This window comes from Babylonia areolata, chromosome 6 (genome assembly GCF_041734735.1).
Source record: "Babylonia areolata isolate BAREFJ2019XMU chromosome 6, ASM4173473v1, whole genome shotgun sequence".
Taxonomy (NCBI): domain Eukaryota; kingdom Metazoa; phylum Mollusca; class Gastropoda; order Neogastropoda; family Buccinidae; genus Babylonia; species Babylonia areolata.
In genome coordinates this window covers 46,447,635-46,453,960 of record NC_134881.1, presented here as the reverse complement: position 1 = coordinate 46,453,960, position 6,326 = coordinate 46,447,635, and positions in this window count along the sequence as shown.

Genomic DNA, 6,326 nt, shown 5'->3' with positions numbered 1-6,326 from the left:
ACCCCCTCTTGTTCCGTGGCCAGACACACAGGCATCGCCCAACACCAGCAGACACAGCACTGAGGTAAGAGGCAGAAATACTGCCGTCACGACAGATCGCCTTGAGACACAGACACAGACAGAGAGAGAGAGAGGGAGAGAGAGAGAGAGAGAGAGAGAGAGAGGGGGGAGAGAGAGAGGAGAGAGAGAGAGAGATTTCAGGGCTGCTGAATGGAAAACAGGCCATCTCCACTTCATCCACAGCGAGGAAAGAAAAATACCTGTTGCGATGTGAATTTCACTGGTTGTGTGTGTGTGTGTGGGGGCGCGGGGGTGGGGGTGGGGGGTTGCAGGTGCAGAATAGCAAGCCTGCGTGAAACCCACACGCACCTGCACGCGCAAGCACGAGTAGCGTGCGTGTACCTGGGGCACTTAACTGTTTATGTGTGTGCACGCACGTGTCTCTGTCTGTTTCGGTCGTCAGCTCATAGAATTTATATCTGTGCCCCCGAACCGGCGCTTGTGTTGCGCGAATCACGTATCTACTGTGTTTTGTTGGTTTGTTTGTTTGTTTGTAAAACACACACACGCACACACATACACACGGACACATACAAGTGTTACTAGTATGGTGTAAAGGCAATGCCTATGACAAGGCTGCGAGTGTCCCAGTACAGGTTCCAGGACCAATCAATCATACGGAGCAGGGTTTTTGCTCCCGCCTCCACTACACCCATGAGTGGTGGTCTGGGTGCTAGTCTTTTGAAAGAGACGATAAACCAAAGTCCCGTTTAGCGCATCCATTCACCGCACGTAAAAAGGACTCGTCTCGTGGCAACAAAATGGTTGTCCCTAGCAAAAAAAAAAAAAATCAGTTGAAAAATCCATTTTGACTGTAAAACAAAACCCACACACTTGCTGAGAGAAAAAGAGAACAAAATTAGGGTGGTTCTGCACTGTGGTGACACGCTCTTCTGGGAGACAGCATCCCGAATCTCACACTGAGAAATCTGTTCTGATAACAAGGAACACAGCATAGCACAACAAGCAAAACACAGCACAGCACAGCACAACACAACACAGCAAAACACATAACAGCACAGCACAGCACAACACAACACAGCAAAACACAGCACAACACAACACAACACAGCAAAACACAGCACAACACAACACAACAAGCAAAACAAAACACAGCACAGCACAAAACAGCACAGCAAAACACAACACAACACAACACAGCAAAACACAACACAACACAGCACAGCACAGCAAACACAACACAACACAGCACAACACAACACAACACAGCACAGCAAAACACAACACAACACAGCACAGCACAGCAAACACAACACAACACAGCACAACACAACACAGCACAGCACAGCAAAACACAACACAACACAGCACAGCAAAACACAACACAACACAGCACAGCAAAACACAACACAACACAGCAAAACACAACAGAACACAGCACAGCAAAACACAACACAACACAGCACAGCACAGCAAACACAACACAACACAACACAGCAAAACACAACACAACACAGCACAGCAAAACACAACACAACACAGCACAGCAAAACACAACACAGCACAGCACAGCAAACACAACACAACACAACACAGCACAACACAACACAGCACAGCACAGCACAGCACAGCACAGCAAAACACAACACAACACAACACAGCACAGCAAAACACAACACAACACAGCACAGCAAAACACAACACAGCACAGCAAAACACAACACAACACAGCACAGCAAAACACAACACAACACAGCACAGCACAGCAAACACAACACAACACAGCACAACACAACACAACACAGCACAGCAAAACACAACACAGCACAGCACAGCAAACACAACACAACACAGCAAAACACAACAGAACACAGCACAGCAAAACACAACACAGCACAGCACAGCAAAACACAACACAACACAACACAGCACAGCAAAACACAACACAGCACAGCACAGCAAAACACAACACAGCACAGCACAGCAAAACACAACACAACACAGCACAGCACAGCAAAACACAACACAACACAGCACAGCACAGCACAACACAGCACAGCACAGCAAAACACAACACAACACAGCACAGCAAAACACAACACAGCACAGCACAGCACAGCAAAACACAACACAACACAGCACAGCACAGCACAACACAGCACAGCACAGCAAAACACAACACAGCACAGCACAGCAAAACACAACACAACACAACACAGCACAGCACAACACAGCACAGCACAGCACAACACAAGAATTGTCCAGGAAACGAGAATACTCCTCTGTGACCACGAAAAACAATACTGCTTTGTGCACACGTGTAACAATACCTAGGAAACAGAAATTGCACTGGTGGGGAAATTGATGTGGAAAAAAACAACAGCACAACAATGCAATCCTAAGTCTCATTTCAGCATGAACACACACACACACACACACACACACACACACACACACACACACACACACACACACACACACACACACTCTCTCTCTCTCTTTCCATTGCATGCACGCGCGTGAGTGCGGTGGCACACATCCTTATTTCCCACTTCCTGCGATAAGCCTGTTGCTCCACGGAGTCCAAAGACGTCAACCTTCTGACAATGCTGCTATTCAGCCCCTCGCATGGCCCCAGTGACCCTCACGTATCACACACAGATCGGTTTTCACAATAAAACAGCATCCCCCTTCTGTCTCTCTGGCTCACACACAGCACTGTTCATGTGTGGCTAAGGACGACTGGGTGGCGGCCTTATATTACTACAAACCTGTTCCCAGTTCCAAGAAAAGACAAGAGAGGCAAGGCCTTCAAGACTCACTTGTGATACATTAAAAAAAAAAAAAAAAAAAAAATCCAAGCTTTTTATGTATTGAGCATAATTTCAAAATGTAATGTTTAAGATGAGAAAGGTAAGTTTAAAGCAAATTAAGTCCCCTAGCATTAATTACAGAGTAATTTCCCTTTTTTACTATCCGCACCAAAACGTTTGCAAAATAAATAAAACTTCCATGCTTAGCAAAAAGAAGTTCCTGTTTGAACAAAAAATGATAATAATGACTGCTCTTGTTGTTGGGTCAGAATATCGGATCAAAGTGCCAAGTTTAGAGAATACAAAAAATATAAATATAACAGTAAATGCAGTTTGCATATAATTAGGCTTCATTTTTTAAATTTTTTTGTGCCCATCCCAGAGGTGCAATATTGTTTTAAACAAGATGACTGGAAAGAACTGATTTTTTCCTATTTTTATGCCTAATTTGGTGTCAACTGACAAAGTATTTGCAGAGAAAATGTTAAAGTTTACCACGGACACACAGACACACACACACACACACAGACAACCGAACACCGGGTTAAAACATAGACTCACTTTGTTTGCACAAGTGAGTCAAAAAAGCTTCGCAGGTGTGGCCAGGAAAGAAGATCCATCCAGTGACGTTGCTGAAACAGCCCTCCATGGAACTGCTGAGGGAGGAAGATGGTGGAAGACAGACAGAAAGAAACAACAACAAAAAAACAGACACCGATGGACTGACAACGCTGCAGAATGGTCAGGCAAACCGTATTGCACAGACCCAGGCTTTTGACACACAACTGACATGCATGGAGGAATCTGGTGAACAGTTCTTCTGTGAGGTGCCTGAATGACTAAATGCCTAAATGAAGGAGGAGAAGGAGGAGGAGGAGGAGGAGGGGGGGAGAAGAAGGATGATGACGAGGAGGAGGAGGAGGAGGAGGAGAAGAAGAAGAAGAAGAAGAAGAAGAAGAAAACGTTCCCAGTCTTGTATAAAATAGAGAGGGACGTAGAGAGAGAGAGAGAGAGACTAGAGGTTTGGGCGTTTGGAAAGAGGGAGAGAGGGAGGGAGGAAGGAAAAAGGTGCGGCAGAAGGATAGAGAGATGGACAGAAATAGGTGGGTAAGCGGAGAGGGGAGGAGGGGGAGGGGGAGGAAGGAATGAAGGATGGCTGAACAGAAAAGGGTGGAAAGAGGACAGAGGGAACAGGTCATAGAGGCTTTCTGTCTCCACCTCCTGTATCTCTCTGTCTCTCCCTCTGTCTGTCTGTCTCTCCCTCTGTCTGTCTGTCTCTCCCTCTGTCTCTCTGTCTGTCTGTCTCCCTCTCTCTTCCTTCTTGCCTCCCTGTCTCTGTCTCCTGTTGGGACGGGACGCAGGCCTCATAATAGAAACACGTTTTTGACTGTGATTCTATCTGTCTCTCTCTGTGTCTGTCGCCTGTCTGTCTGCCTCTCTCTCTCTCTCTCTCTCTGTGTGTGTGTGTGTGTGTGTGTGTGTGTGTGTTGTATGTGTGTGTGTGTGTGTGTGTGTGTGTGTGTGTGTGTGTGTGTGTGTGTGTGTGTGTGCGTGACGGCGGTGGAGATATGTATATACATGAATATACAAGTATACTGATCTCTCTGTCCCCTGCCCCATCAAGTCATTATTTCCCTTGATTCCCCCCCCCCCCCCCCCCGCCCCCTATCTGTCTTTCCTAATCCTCCAAGCTGCCTACCACCTCGCACAACGACCCCCACCCCCACCCACCTTCCTTCTCCCCCATCCCATCTGCACCCACCCTCTCCTTCCTTCCACTTCAACAGACAGGCAAGAGGACTGTCACCCCCCCCCACCACCACCACCACCCACCCCCACCACCCCCATCCCCCAAATCCTGACAGACACACACGTGGACCTGGAACCAGTCTCGGTAAGAAGCCGCTGTGTGCGTGACGGCGGGTGGGAGCATTGCAGGATGCTGACATGGTTCAGCATGGGGCAGTTGTATTGGATAATAATAATAATAATAATAATAATAATAATAATAATAATAATGGATACTTCTATAGCACACTATCCAGAAATCTGCTCTAGGTGCTTTACAAAAACGCTTTGGTAACATAAAACATTACATCTATGTTACATACACACACACCAAAATATGACTACACACACACACACACACACACACACACACACACACACACACACACACACACACACACACTCACACTGCATACATACATTTTAACAATACCTGTGTATCTAACAGCTACCCTAACACATACGCACACATAGGCAGGCACAAACTTACATAAACGCACGCACACACAATACACATTCATATACATGCATGTAGTTATGTACACATACATATGTATACATACATAGTCAAGCACAGCTAACGCAAAGGAAGTGGACCTGCCACAATTGAACTTACTGCTGAGGGAAAAGGTGAGTTTTGAGACGAGATTTAAAAGATGCGAGGGAATCAGAATGACGGAGGTTATCAGTACCCTGGATGCTGGGTTTCCTTTCAGGGCCGGGACCTGAGCAGAGAGCTCAGTCAGTCAGTCCGTCAGTCAGTCAGGGTGTGTTGGAATAGAATAGAATAGAATAGAATAGAATAGAATAGAATACTTTTTATTGTCATAAAACCTTAAAGTTTATAAGACACAATGAAACATAAACATGAGCATATTAAGAAGAGAAACATTCATGAACAAATTTCGCCAGCCTTGGCTGTATCTCTGTTAGAAGGATCAATTCACTAGGCTTTGCATTTGGACGACATACATCGATTAGGAATCTGTGTCTGTAAGTATTGTACTTTACACAATTGTCTAAAAGGTGAATCTCATCTTCTAAACTGTTACAAGTATCACACAGTCTTTGTTCTTTCGGTGTATTTTTATATCTTCCCTGTTCGATTTGTAAGTCATGGGCGCTGATTCGTAACATGGTCAGTGCTTTCCTGTGTTGTGTATTTGCTGTATTCTTTAAATACGGTTCAATTTTATAATTTGTCACAGCGTTCTTGTAAAATGCTAATTTAGATGAACTGTCATGTTTCTGTTTCCAAAATTTTATATATTCATTTTCAAGCTTCTTGGATACAGCATGCTTTAATCTTTTAACACCCTGTCAGTCACGGGGTGCGAAGTTATCTGCCGTCACGATTGTTCCCGACAGTATTATGCACATCGGTAGCCACACACAATTATCATGTCATAACCCAGAGAATGTACCCTGACACAGTACACACACGCGCACAGAAAGGTAGTAGCTAAACAGATCTTTTCTCTTTTGCTACAGCTGTATTGAAGAGAATACAGTTCTTGTTTCAGTTCGCACTTCCTAGCATGCTATGTAACGGAACAGGAAATGTTTTTCATCTTCTGGGCTATCGGAGAGAGAGAGAGAGAGAGAGAGAGAGAGAGAGAGAGAGAGAGAGAGAGAGAGAGAGCGAGCTCAGAACTTAAAAAACGTTTTGGTTTTTTTTTTATTCAAGGATTAAGATTTTAGACA